Source organism: Lepisosteus platostomus, assembly GCF_059453375.1.
Source record: "Lepisosteus platostomus isolate fLepPlt1 chromosome 5 unlocalized genomic scaffold, fLepPlt1.hap1 SUPER_5_unloc_2, whole genome shotgun sequence".
In the NCBI taxonomy this organism is placed as follows: Eukaryota; Metazoa; Chordata; class Actinopteri; order Semionotiformes; family Lepisosteidae; genus Lepisosteus; species Lepisosteus platostomus.
This window is the reverse complement of record NW_028291472.1, coordinates 452,999-467,420: the sequence shown is the minus strand read 5'-3', so window position 1 is coordinate 467,420 and position 14,422 is coordinate 452,999. Positions and strand designations below refer to the sequence as shown.

The 14,422-nt window shown below is 39.2% G+C and overlaps 1 long non-coding RNA gene across 1 annotated transcript; it reads right to left on the bottom strand.

The window, feature by feature from the left end:
- Window positions 1–73: 73 nt before the first annotated feature.
- On the bottom strand, window positions 74–5,593 carry LOC148638294 (uncharacterized). Its single transcript, XR_015931079.1, has 2 exons — window positions 4,999–5,593; window positions 74–2,397 (listed from the first exon to the last, which is right to left on the bottom strand). It is a non-coding gene; the product is annotated as an uncharacterized LOC148638294 (long non-coding RNA).
- Window positions 5,594–14,422: the final 8,829 nt, after the last annotated feature.

Here is a 14,422-nt window from a genome sequence, read left to right as displayed (position 1 = left end):
AATATTTCTTGTATTTGATATATATCCTCTCTGGGGAAAATACACTTTAGATTGTGCAACAAAGACTTTGAGCTTTTGTTTGTAGAATTTAATCAGATGTGTGACTTTTTTTCCTTAAGAGTGACAGTTAAGGATCTTAATCTGTTTTATACACATTCTGTGTATAACATGGTAAGTTAAAAGCTGTTACACAATTACAAGCTTATCCAATGAGAACAGTCTTAATTGGAAAATTAAACAGGACTAAAATTAACATTTCAAGACTATAAGGAATCCAATTCAATTGACAATGAAATTTATTCAATTTAGACCTCATTCATTTTAAAATTGAATAAAACTAAAAACATTTTATTATACACATAAATTAAACTCTGTGACAGGAGCTATTTCTATTTTAGTCAATCGTAAATAAGAGTATAGTCATAATTTAATTGACCAGATGAACTCAAAAGTGGGTGAGTCCAAAGTGACTGTGACTAATAGATATTTTATTAAAGTAAAGGTTTGTTCCATGCTGAAAAGAGAAGAAAATAAATGTTTCGGCTGTGGAGCCTTCTTCGGATGTCACAAGCCTACTTGCACTGAAAGACATTTTAGTTTACTTGACTGATAACTGACCTGCTGACTAGATTGGTGTTTTTAAGTCACCTGACTGGAAAAAAACCCACTCTTAACTGCAGCGGAATGGTCTCTCTCCTGTGTGAATGCGCTGGTGCATTTTTAAGTCATGTGACTGAATAAAACTCTTCCCACACTGACTGCACCTGAATGGTTACTCTCCTATGTGAATGTGCTGGTGTGATTGCAAGTGGCTTATCTGACTAAAACTCTTCCCTCGCTGACTTCAGCTGAATGGTCTCTCTCCTGTGTGAATGCGCTGGTGGGCTATTAAGCTACTTTGACTAAAACTCTTCCCACACTGACTGCAGCTGAATGGTTTCTCTCCTGTGTGAATGCGCTGGTGGGTTTTTAAGTCACAAGACCGAATAAAACTCTTCCCACACTGACTGCAGCTGAATGGTCTCTCTCCTGTGTGAATGCGCTGGTGGGCTATTAAGCTACTTGACTGACTTAAATTCTTCCCACACTGACTGCAGCTGAATGGTCTCTCTCCTGTGTGAATGCGCTGGTGGGGTTTTAAGTCACCTGACCGAATAAAACTCTTCCCACACTGACTGCAGCTGAATGGTCTCTCTCCTGTGTGAATGCGCTGGTGGGCTATTAAGCTACTTGACCGACTAAAACTCTTCCCACACTGACTGCAGCTGAATGGTCTCTCTCCTGTGTGAATGCGCTGGTGCCTTTTTAAGTCATATGATTGAATAAAACTCTTCCCACACTGACTGCAGCTGAAAGGTCTCTCTCCCGTGTGAATGCGCTGGTGGTTTATTAAGTTACGTGACCGACTAAAACTCTTCCCACACTGACTGCAGCTGAAAGGTCTCTCTCCTGTGTGAAGGTGCTGGTAGGGTTTTGAAATGCTAGACGGACAGAAACGCTGCTCCTCCCTGTGCCATAATGGCAGTTTGTCCACTCCATCTGAGCAAGGCCTTGACTGATCTTTCCTCATCCTCTGAAAATGCTCCATGGAATGATCTTGCTCTGTGTGCTGAAACTGAGATTTGTTTTCTCCACCTTGTCCCTCAGTGTGCTGCTCAGCAGTGTGAATCATCTGGGGCTCCTTCTCCAGCTCTCTGAGACTAAAACCATCCAGTTCATTCAGTTGTTCCTCTCTTTGCCGAAGAACAGACATACTCTCCAGTTCATTAAAACTTTCAACAATTTTCTCAGTAACCAGATCATTAAACCTGTGTGTAAAGTCAACAGATACTAAGGGATCATATGGTTGTTTGAGACTCTGCAATGACAGTCTCTCCACTTGAACAGAACAAGGCCTAATGATTATCAAGCCCTGTAGGAGCTGCTGTTGCTCCTCCTTGTACTGACTCTTCTCAGTGTGCTGTGACTCAGTATTGTTCTCTTCACCAGGTACATCAGTCTGCTGCTCTGCAGGGTCAATCAACTGGGGATCCATGTCCTGCTCTGTAAGATTAAACTCACACAGTTCTTCTTTGTGCTCTTGTACAGAGAAACAGCCTAGTTCATTACAAACTTGCGTAATATTGTTTGAGTACAGATTATTCATCTTATCTGTAAAATCATCACATACTAAGAGTCCAGGTGTCCCACTCTCAGACTCCATCTTCATCATGGGCACAGAGTCCAGAACCTCAACAATCTGTCTGCTCTCTGTGTGCTGCTCACTGAGAGTCTTTTTCCCTTCTGGAGCAGTGAGCTCTGTCTCCTGCATCAGACTGGAGCCCCACTCCTCCGCACTATGCTTCTGTTCAAGAGCAGCCCTTTCCCCAGCCTCAAAGAGAGCACTGGCCTCTGAGCCTGTAAACACAGAACAAGATAAAATCTTTATAATAATAATAAAAAACCTTATTTTATATAGCACCTTTAAAGGTGGCTTCTCAAAGCATTTTACAGAATGCCAACAACAAAAAATACACAAAATAAGCACAATTAGAACACACAGTTAGAAGAGACAGTAGATGGTGGTACTAAATACAGTAGGAGCAGAGGAGTAAAGAACAGTTCAATGAAGGGTCTTCTAAAGAAGAAGGTTTTGAATCTGGATTTGAAGGAGTTTAGAGAAGGTGACTCTCTGATATCCTTGGGGAGTTCCAAAGCTTGGGGGCATAACAAGAGAAGGCCATGTCACCCATTGATTATAGACGGACTGGGGGACAGATAGGAGAACACAATTAGAAGAGTGAAGGTTGTGACGTGGGGAGTAGGGTGATAAACCAGACAGGTACTGAGGTGCCAAGCCATGGAGAGCCTTATAGGTGAGCAGGAGGATTGTTAAGTCGACATGCAACTTGACAGGAAGCCAGTGCAAGGACTCCAGGATAGGAATAATGTGAACACTTCTTCTAGACCTGGTCAGGATTCTGGCTGCCGAATTATGGACATACTGGAGTTTGTTCAATGTGGATTTAGAATCCCCAGAGAGTACAGCATTACAGTAGTCGATTCAAGATTAGACAACACTTTTCAGCCACAGTTAGTGATAACATAGGGCGTAGTGGAGCAATATTTTTGCTGCACATATGGGTCAAACGTCAAATAGCATCCCTAAGTTTTTCAATATAGACTGAAGCTCAAGTATAAGATTATCTACAGATAGAGTTACAGCATTGGTTTTACAAAGTTGATGGGTGGTGCCAATAAGCATGACTTCAGTCTTGTCACAGTTAAGATGAAGGACATTTTGAGTCATCCAAGATTTTATATGGGAGATGCAACTAAATAGAATAGAGACAGACACATCAGCGTCAGGTTTGGTATGGATGTATATTTGAGTATCATCAGCATAGTAGTGATAGCTGAGGCCATGTGATCTAAAAAGCTTTAAACTACACACATGCGTACTAGTACACTGACAATCAATTTGGGTTGTTTAAACATAGCGGAATAAATGGGTATAAGGGGGTGTTCTGATTTAGCTTTGTCAAAAACCTAACTACCATATAAAAAGAAAGTCTACTGTAATAATATCACAATCACGTTACATTTACTTTAACAGTGCACTGAGAGAGAGAGGGGTTAATACAGACACATTGACTGGACACTACAGTACATTAACACTACAGTGAGAGAGAGGGCTTTATACAGACACGGACAAACTGGAAATAAAAGCATATTAACACTGCATTGACAGAGGGGGGTAAATACAGACACTGGACATAACAGTACATTAACAATGCACTGAGAGAGAGAGGTGGGTTAACAGACAAATTGACTGCACACTACAGTACATTAACACCACACTGAGACAGAGGGGTAAATACAGACAATGATTGGACATAACAGTACATTAACACTGCACTGAGAGAGAGGTGTTAATAGATACATACTGACTGGACACTGCAGCATATTAGCACTGCACTGAAAGGGGTTTATACAGACATGCTGACTGGACAGTACAGTACATTAACACTACACTGAGACAGAGGCATTTATACAGACCGTACATTAACAGTGCTCAGAGAGAGGGGGGTAAATGCAGACAGACTGACTGGACACTATAGTACATTAACATTGTACTGAGAGAGATAGAGGGATAAATACAAACACACTGACTGGACACTACAGGACATTAACACTGCATTGAGAAAGAGAGGAATTAATACAGACACACTGACCACACATTACAGTAGTTTAAAACTGAACAGAGAGAGGCAGGTTAATACATACATACAGACTTAACACTACAATGCATTAACACTGCACTGAGAGAGGGGTGAACACAGACACATTGACTGGACACTACAGCATATAAACACTGCACTGAGAGATGGGTGAATACAGACACACTGACTGGACACTACAGCACATAAACACTGCACTAAGTGAGAGGTTAATACAGACACTTTCTGGACAATACAGTACATTAACACTTCAATGAGAGAGAGGGGTTAATACTGACACTACAGGACATAAAGACTGCAATGAGAAAGATCTAAACCAATCAAAATAATTTTTATTTACACAATCATTAGTATAAATAAAAAAAATCTAGACCGATACAACGTGAATACAATATTTATAAATGGTGTCTCCTAATGACGTTGGATTACAAATTGATTCAGTGGAACAATTGTTGAATGTGAACGAGGGGTTTTCAGCACCGTAACCGGACAAAACAGTTCAGTTTCCAGTAAAGAATCCCGTTGCTACATCACACATGTCTTTCCCACGTCACTCTGCATCTCTCAAAGTTTATTTGATGACAGTTTGATACCTTGTTACTTTGTTAGATACTTTGTTAGAATGCGTACTGAGAATGAGAATGAGAATGTTAACTATTGTGAGATGTTTTCTTTAAAATAAAGTTAGTTATTTAAAAAATCTCACCAGTGAGTTAGTTATATACAGTGGTTTTTTAACACACACACACTCTGACTTCATACAAGTCACCACACTGACCTGACAACATTTCTTCTTTTATTTCTGCAGTGACTTCACAGGGAAGCGTCTTGGTACCCTGATCTGTGCGACCCTGATCTCCTCCTGCTCCCGACTCCTTCTCCCTCAGCTGCAATCTCCACTTCAGGCTCTCGTTTTCCTTCTTCAGCTGCGCCATTTCACTCCCGACACTGTCCTCCACAAACTGTGTGATTTTAAACACGGCCCGTCTCACCAGAATCTGGGAGACGCTGAGGAGTTTGTCTTGAAACTCGTCCTCAGAGTCAGAAATTCTGTTTCGGAAAACTTCTGAAACTTCATACACGATCGATTTGAGCAAAACCTGCATGAAAGAGTCAAGCTGGGTTTGCAGATTTAACAAGCACTCCGCCATCCTTCTTCAGAGTCGGTCAGAAACAAAGGCTCACTTCCGAAGTTTAAACAGAATAGCTTCTTTATTTTTATTCTTCACAGATCCTGCTCTGTTCAAGCATAAACACAAGACGTTACGTATTCAGAACCTGAAGTCATTTAAAAAATAATAATGAATAATGATAAGAAAATGATTCAGTCACCCACACGTTGGTGAAATACACGCAGTGTCGCGCAGTATGATGACGTCATTCTTTAGCGCGGATGCGGCTTCAAGACAACCGAGAAGCGGAGCTGAGAAAGAGGAGTTCCTGCAGCCGGATATAAACTTCACTGCACCTCCTAGCGCCACCTAGTCAAGAGGAGTGAATCGCCCGCGACCTTTGCCATTCGTAACGGAACAGATACATTTTTTTGCCCTTTCACATCCCTCCTCCCCAACGAAAACGTCTCAAGCGGATTTTTGTTCTACATCTCCCTATGCAGGTTTTTGGTTAAAGAAAAAAAATGCTGTCGTTTTCTTGCCAACTGGCAGTATTTCTCCTGCACCGATAAGCAAGATTTCTATTTCATATTTCACAAATTGTTTGAATTTCTCGAAAAACAAGTGGTTCCAAGATAGGAAATAAATACTTGCATTTAACAAAATCAAGCCCTATGTGATTGTCCTTAATGATACATTCTGTATGACAAGACAGGAAGAAAGGCACCTCAGGATTTTGGACACAGGATCTCATTTACTTTTTAACAGTTTCAATAAGACCGATGAAAATTGTTGCCCTGCTTTTTGTCGTAAATACACAAGCTCTTTACGTCATGGGTCGGAAATAAACTGCATGAAATTAGCTAAAGCAACAAAAAGCAAGCGCCACAAAGAGGACAAAAATTTGAGTTTATGGTGCAATATTACCTCGTCTTTAAAATAACTTTAAACGCAGTTTTTTTTCCCTCTGTGGCTCTAAGGCTTTCTTATTTAGCTGTACTGTTTTCTTTTACATATTGTAAAAAAGTCGCTAAATCATACGAACCATAAAAATTCCAATTGTAAACAAATTACAAATTTGAAATTATTAATATTCCTGAATTTTAAACCCATGGAGTATTTATACCTTGTCTTAGTATTTGTGAATTTTACAGAGCTCCTTTTCAAAAACTGTCTGCAGTCTTGTTAACGTTTTTTTTTACATTTTGTTACATATTATTAGCATTTTAATGTCTTTTTAAATTATTTGTAATCTCTAAACCGCCGTCACCCAGGCGGACTGGGTTCGACTTCGGGTATAGGAGCGCGTCTGTTGCCTTTTGGATTTCAAAGGAGCAGCTCAGCGCAGAAGAGAGCCCTGTAAAACAGCATACGGAGTGCAAAAACGTGTAATAATAGTTATCGCTTTGGTGTGTTAACAGAGATACATTGCGCGAGGAGGGGAGGAGTGACTGGCAGAGAGTGCTGACCTTCAAAAAAAGGACTCGTCTCGGTAAATATATTTCCACATCTTGAAGAGGAGGTTATCCCCATTTCTCTAGTCGGAACTCCTCTATTGCTAGACAGCTGTAGAATATGGAGTCTCCAATCCTGCTCTGGGAGTGGGGTGTACTGTCGTTTCCGTAGCGCGGTGGTTATTACGTTCACCTCGTTTCTTTGGCCTTCTGACAGGCATGTCTTTTTTAAAGAAACTACTGTATAAAAAATAGAGAGGAACTAAGCTACCAATAATGGTTGCAATAATGAACAATGTTTTGCTCAAGCAATTTCATACTATAATTTGGCACGTATTAACTGCGTTTATCTGTCCTAGTGTCTGGTTAAAATACATTGAGAGCAGAGTCCTTGATTCATCTACTAAAGCAAGGAAAGAGATTTGCTTCTTGCTAATCTTTAGCTGGACCAAATACATGCATTGCTATTTAGTGCTAGGAAGTAACGTGCAAAAATAATAAAACGGTAAATATTTTTGTACAACATACTTTTAAATACTGTAGGTGTAACTGAATATCAATGGTGTAGCGAAAGATTTAAAGCACACTTGATAAAAAAGTGATATACTAACAGTATGTAAAAAAACTCAGCATAATTAAATACAGTAAAAAAGTTTAAAATGAACGATCAATAATGAATTTCTTATCATGGGTGTTGTTTGTGTTTCATGCAATTTATATTAAAAGCAATCATTTAGAAATACATTCAAAAGACAACAATATTTTTATAAAAATATATATTTTTAAAAAGTCAGCAGAATGCACAAAACAATGAAGTGATGTAACAGAAAATGCTCACACAATTTGTAAAAACATTTTTTTAAAGCTCTAATATTCACAAATACTAAAACAAAGTATAAATATTCTGGCAGTTTAAAATTCAGGATTATGAATGCTCAATTGCTTACAATGGGTGTTTGTGTTCTATACCTGAACCGATAGAAACACCTATTTCTCTACAAGACATAGAAATAATGACTTAGTAAAACAGAGCACTTTTGCTGGAACATCATTTAATCATAGGATTTGATCGCTTGAAGATGGGCACACAACATGTCTTTTTCCAAGGCTTGTCACACTGTCATTCCATGAACCCATTCCAGCTTCTCATAGCAAAACGTCTACTTTTTACTACTATAAGAACAGTGATGCACAAGAAATATTTAGTTATATAAAATATTGTAATAACAACAGGGAGCTATTGGCCTGACACAGTATATCCAGGTGGATGCTGCACATTGGTGGTGGTGGAGGGGATCCCCATTACTTTGAGTGGAGTGTCCAGAAAAAGCGCTATATAAGTGTAAGCAATTATTATTATTATTATTATTATTATTATAAACAACACAAACCTTCTGCCTTACTGTATGCACTTCTCCAGGACCAATTTCAGCACACGATGATCCTCGGTCAAACGAGAACTTTAATTTATATCACATTGGCTTCTGGAAAAGCAGTTGATTTGACATCACATTTGCCGCAACACACTTCGTCCTCACTTTGAGTGTAATCTTGGGATTTGAGCACAGAAGTGAGACACACCCCACCCCATATAGGACTTGAGACCCAAATTCCTGCCTTAAAAGACTAATAAACATCCACTCTGACACAATTTTAATATCTAAGTTCTCTAATTGGCCATCTTCACCTAGGTAATGAGCCAATCATCTGGTCCTGAGACTTAATAGGCTGGATTTGAGCGTCTTTACGAAAAAATTATTTGAAAGCCTCATTTTTTGCAAATAGCGACACTCTATCTGTTCTTCACATACCAGATTTTAAATATTTGAGCACTTTCCTCTTCACACTCATTTATCTATAGTTAGTGGTATCTTTGCATCATATTTCACCATGGAAAGAAAGATCAAAGGCTTTTGGCAGAAGAGAAGGAGCTCTCCTGGCCCGTATAGGAACAAGCAATCTTGGTGTTATTAGCACCACACTCTAACCAACTGAGCTAACCGGCCATACAGAAGAAAGTGCTCTCTGTGTAGCATAAAATTTCATTTAGAGATTTTTTTTCCTACACTGAATTGAAACTCTCCCAATTAAGTGTGTGGACTCTCTGGAAGTGGACAAAATGGTCATTGATTTTCTATCCCAGTCCTCCTTGGAAGAGGGAAGGATTGCTCACTGTGCAACATAGACTGTGTTTTAGAGCTTCTTTTACTAAGAATTGAAACTCTTGCAAATACGTGTCCTTACTTCCTGGAAGTGGATACACGTGGTCTGAGTTGCTTTCCTGTGAAGTTACTGGAATAATAAAAGAAGAAATGCACACGAAACTGGAGCTGTCAGGTCAGTGGGGTGACTTGTATGAAGTCAGTGTGTTTAAAAACACTGTGTTTAACTTCCTCACTGGTGAGAATATAGTGGAGAGATGCAGATTGAAGTGGGAAAGACTTTCTGTGATGTAGCGCCAGGATTCTTTACTTGAAACTGAACTGTTATTGTCTGGTTTTGGTGCTAAAAACATCTGGAAATAACAGTAACAAGACTGAAAATACCTTTTCAAATACAATTACTGTGTCAGTATTATAGAACTCAAATCATTAAATAATATTTTGCATATTTTATTATAGTGTTGATATGTAGAAATATATTCTGTTAATAATTGCTAATTTCATTTAATTTGGAAAATTCCCTTTCGTCCCAAAACCAGGCAACCTAACATTTTCTGCAGACAAAAGGTTAAATACATTGTTAAAGATCCAGACTGAAAGTATATAGAATATAGTTTTACACAATCCCTTAGTGTTTCACAAATTATATTTATTTTACAGGTGGCACCGTGGTTAACATTGCTACCATGTAGTGCTGGAGCCCTGTATTTCATTCCTGACCTGTGTGCTATCTGTGCGGAGTCTGTATGTTGTCCCCCATGTTTGCATAAGTTTCCTCCAGGCGCTCCAGTTTCCTCCTAAACTAAAACATTCTGATATTATTTTAGGAAGTGAGCTTAAAAGGCTCATTCTTTCAGGATCATGAGTTTTGTAATGTCAGTTTGTCACACTTGTCAAAGTGTGTATTGTTTGAGCATACTTTTAACTCTCCTGTGTTCCTGTCATTTGAATCCAGATGCTTTAGGAGATGTCTGTAGTTATAACATTTCTGAAGTTTTAAAATTTGGGATTCTGTGCCTTCTTGTAGGGAAATTTCAATACCAGGTTGTCTCATGTTGTGTCTGGTTTTGTCTACAGTGTCCTTTGTGTAGATCAATTTATATGACTAAGTTGATAAACATTTAAATCTCCTTTTCCTGTGGGGTGAAGATTATCATTGTGATTGGCCAAGGGCTCCTTAATTTTTTATTGATACTTTTAATATCAAACATTAGAAATAACACGCAGATAACAAAAATAGTTTTAAAAAGTTTATTGCAAAACATCTTTTTAATAACATTTAAAAAAATTGTTACCATCAAAAGTGGTACATTCAGAATTGTACATCAATGAATGGTTTTATTTCTAATTTCTAAAACATCAAAATATAAAAAGAAGAAAGACTGAGCAGAAATGGGATCTTCAAGCCTCCCTTTTCTAAAACACAAGCTGCAGGTACTGTAGACACAGACACTGAGGATAGTGTGGAAACAGAGGAGTGAAGTGGACTCAGGTCACAGACAGTATCAGTGTGGAAACAGTGGAGTGAAGTGGACTCAGGTCACAGACAGTATCAGTGTGCAAACAGTGGAGTGAAGTGGACTCAGGTCACAGACAGTGTCAGTGTGGAAACCGTGGAGTGAAGTGGACTCAGGCCACAGACAATGTCAGACAGTCTCAGTGCTCACAGTTGTTCTAAGACTGTGTGACTCTGTTGGTGAAGCTCTTCTGTGTCTAGACCTGCAGGAGGAGCTTCTCCCAGACAGCCCTGTCAGTCTCACAGCACCCATCCTCTCCCTGAGACTCGTCCCCAACATCATCGTAGTCAGTCCTGTGAGGGGTAGGGGCTCCTTCTTCAGAGGGCATTGTGGGCAGGACCCTGTCCACTCCAGGGCAAGTGTGGGGGACACCTGACAGAGAGACACAGCCTAAGAGACAGGCAGTGGACAGCTGATGGAAAGGGACGACACTCTAAGCTGATATTTTTGGTTTAGCAGGTCATTAAAATTGGACCCATCAATTTTTAATCATGGGTACAGTATGCATTTTTTTAATTGTATATGTGCGATTTTAAAATCTATAGGAATTAATTGCCTATAAACAATGCTAGAAATAGATAGTATCACAAAATAAATACTTGAAATTCGGTTTGTCAAATGAGTCAGGTATTGAAATAATATTACAAATTACAAATAGGGGTTATGAAAATGGTGAATATCAGAAATGACAGAGTAGATAAATTAATAATTTAAAAAATCATAGCCCCCACCTTGTAAAAATTGTTAAAAATTTGCTAAGAATATACCCAAGCTTTTGGTATAGTTAAAGGCAGATGCGTTCTTTGTTCTTTGGTACAGCTTTAGGAAAACAAGTAATATTTCAGACACAATGAGTTAAATATTTGTTAACAATGACAATACTCACACTAAACAACACACAGAATAAACATACAGCACACATGCATTGTACAAATTAACTAACAAGGTGTTTTAGGCAACTACTTCCTAACCACCCAGAGAAACCACAAAGTGTCACCAAGTATTTAACTTTTACAGAACACCTACACAGGCCAAAAGAAGAGATATACAGTAGCCGCTTTTTTAAAAATCAAATAGAATACGACCTACACTTAAATCTCTCTCTTTATGAACCTGGATGCTACAAAATCAATATCAAAATCAGAACAGTTGTTACAATCATTTAGTCAAAAGCCTTGAATAGGACATTTTTTAAATCAAATTGTATTTTTTAGGAAGAGTTGATGGTTCAGTGCAGATTTCACTTATGCTTATGAAGCTCCAGTGCTCTAAAACCACAGTGAAGAAATACTTTGACAGTATTTTCTGGACTAATTCTCTCTGCAGTCAGAGAACAGAATTCCTAGTCTTGGGGAATCCAGAGCTGTGCTCTGCCCAGACCTCACTCTCTCATAATAGATCAGCAGCTGATCAACCTCAAACATCTGATTGGCTGGATATGTCAGTATTTGGGTTTCAATGAGACTTGTCACGCCCTCTGCAGCCAGAGGGCGCTCCTTCTCTGTCCTGTCCCTGGTTTCCGGTCTGTTGTCCTTCCGGTTCCCCTCTTTCCCTTGGGCTATATATTTCCGGGTCTTGTACTCTGTCCTCGCTCAGCATTGACGTTCGGATGTCCTGAGACCCGCCTAGCACCAGGGCGCCCCACGTCCGCTCCCTGAGGGCATAGGTTTCTAAACAGCATTCCTGAACTCTTTGCACTAATGAGCCCGGGCCTTTTTCCCGTCTCGCCGCTACGCATATGGGTCTTTTTCTGCTCTCCTGCTCCCCACGGTTAGTCCCTTTGGACGTCCGTGACACTATCGTGTAAATTTCGCTTTGTTGCTGATAGGTTAAGCTTTCGAAACTCTGCCCCAAAGTCATGTGACTGATTTTTCGCCCTGTTTCGTTGGTTAAACGCAATGATCACAAGCACCACCATGGTAACTGGGATGTGTAGTTTTTAATTTGAATTTGTTTGAATTATAACTGTACGTACTGTCTTCATATTTAGCCAGAGCTTTAAAGAGAAGGCGCGCCAAAAAATTTCGGTGCCATCATATCCGCTTTAAAGGTACCCCCGTGCTGGAAGAATTTGACCTTGGAACGTTTGCCCAGCGTAGTTATAGTGGACATAAAAACAAGAGTTCGCTGGCATTATATCCTAGAAGACACAGACCGGCGCCAGACTGGTAAATGCTTGATGAACTAGGGATTGGATAGTTTCCAAGTGCTTGTACAATCGATGGAAATGTTCAAATAAATGTGCAAAAGAAATAAACAAAATAATCATTTTGTTTCTTTAAATTATTTCTTTATCATATTGGCTAGCTAATGTCCTCTCTTTGCTAGTTAGTGGCTGTGTTTCTGCGTTGGGTAGCAACGGGTGACTGTTCTCAGGCGGAAGATGTAAACAGCTTAATTTTCGTGTTAAATAATTTTTAAAAATTAAAATTCATTCTATACAGCAATCACATATTTGGGTACCGTTTCATAAAACTTTCATGCTTAAAATGTTTAGGGAGAAATGGAAAACTGGTGTGTATTTTTTCTTTAAACTATCAAGACCAGCCATACACAGTACAGTTTATGTACAGTGCCTTGCGAAAGTATTCGGCCCCCTTGAACTTTTCAACCTTTTGCCACATTTCAGGCTTCAAACATAAAGATATAAATTTTTTATTTTATGTGAAGAATCACCAACAAGTGGGACACAATTGTGAAGTGGAACAAAATCTATTGGATTTTTGAAACTTTTTTAACTAATAAAAAAATGAAAAGTGGGGCGTGCAAAATTATTCGGCCCCTTTATCTTCCAACAAGACAATGATCCCAAACATACAGCAAAATCTACAAAGGAATGGTTCACAAATAAACGTATCCAGGTGTTTGAATGGCCAAGTCAAAGTCCAGACCTGAATCCAATCGAGAATCTGTGGAAAGAGCTGAAAACTGCTGTTCACAAACGCTCTCCATCCAACCTCACTGAGCTCGAGCTGTTTTGCAAGGAAGAATGGGCAAGAATTTCAGTCTCTCGATGTGCAAAACTGATAGAGACATACCCCAAGCGACTTGCAGCTGTAATCGCAGCAAAAGGTGGCTCTACAAAGTATTAACTTTTGCACGCCCCACTTTTCATTTTTTTATTAGTTAAAAAAGTTTCAAAAATCCAATAGATTTTGTTCCACTTCACAATTGTGTCCCACTTGTTGGTGATTCTTCACATAAAATAAAAAAATTTATATCTTTATGTTTGAAGCCTGAAATGTGGCAAAAGGTTGAAAAGTTCAAGGGGGCCGAATACTTTCGCAAGGCACTGTAAATGCTGTGCTACAGTACGTGCAGAATTTTAGAAAACAGTGCATCAACAAAGTATACTGTTTAGGTTACTTTAGAAGACAAGGTACCAAAACAATATATGCTGTCTGGGTTGTTAGAATTAGCTGAAAGTAACTGATAAGCTTTGAATAACAAAATATAGTGCTTCTTCTCTCGCTTTTTGATGTAATCTGTTTTCTCTTAGGGAAAGGGGAACTTTTAGAAGGGACAAAGCGCTGAGCTTTTTTACAGCGCAACATCTTTTAAAAACCCTGTACTGCTTGTAACAAATTGAGTCTCTGGTTGCACTTTGCGAAGTGGCAGCAGGGCTTGCAATATTGAAATAAAGACCTTACTCAGGTGAGAACTCTCTCTTGTGGCTTCCTTGAGAGTTCCATGACAATTTGAGGCTGCTAAAACTCCATCTGGACCCTGACAATTTTAGCAAAATTGGACGAACCTCGGAGGATAAATTGTTTATCCTTCCAGAGACGCGTCTGGAGAATTGGCAGCTGTCTGACGCCAGTAAGTGATCCTTAAAAATTCATAGTTTGAGAAGCGAGCCACAGGGGTGTTCTCACGCGGGTTTGATGAATCTGGGACTCATATAAAGAACTTATCTTAACACAGACGTGTGGTTTTTGCTCTGCGGAGTAGTTGATG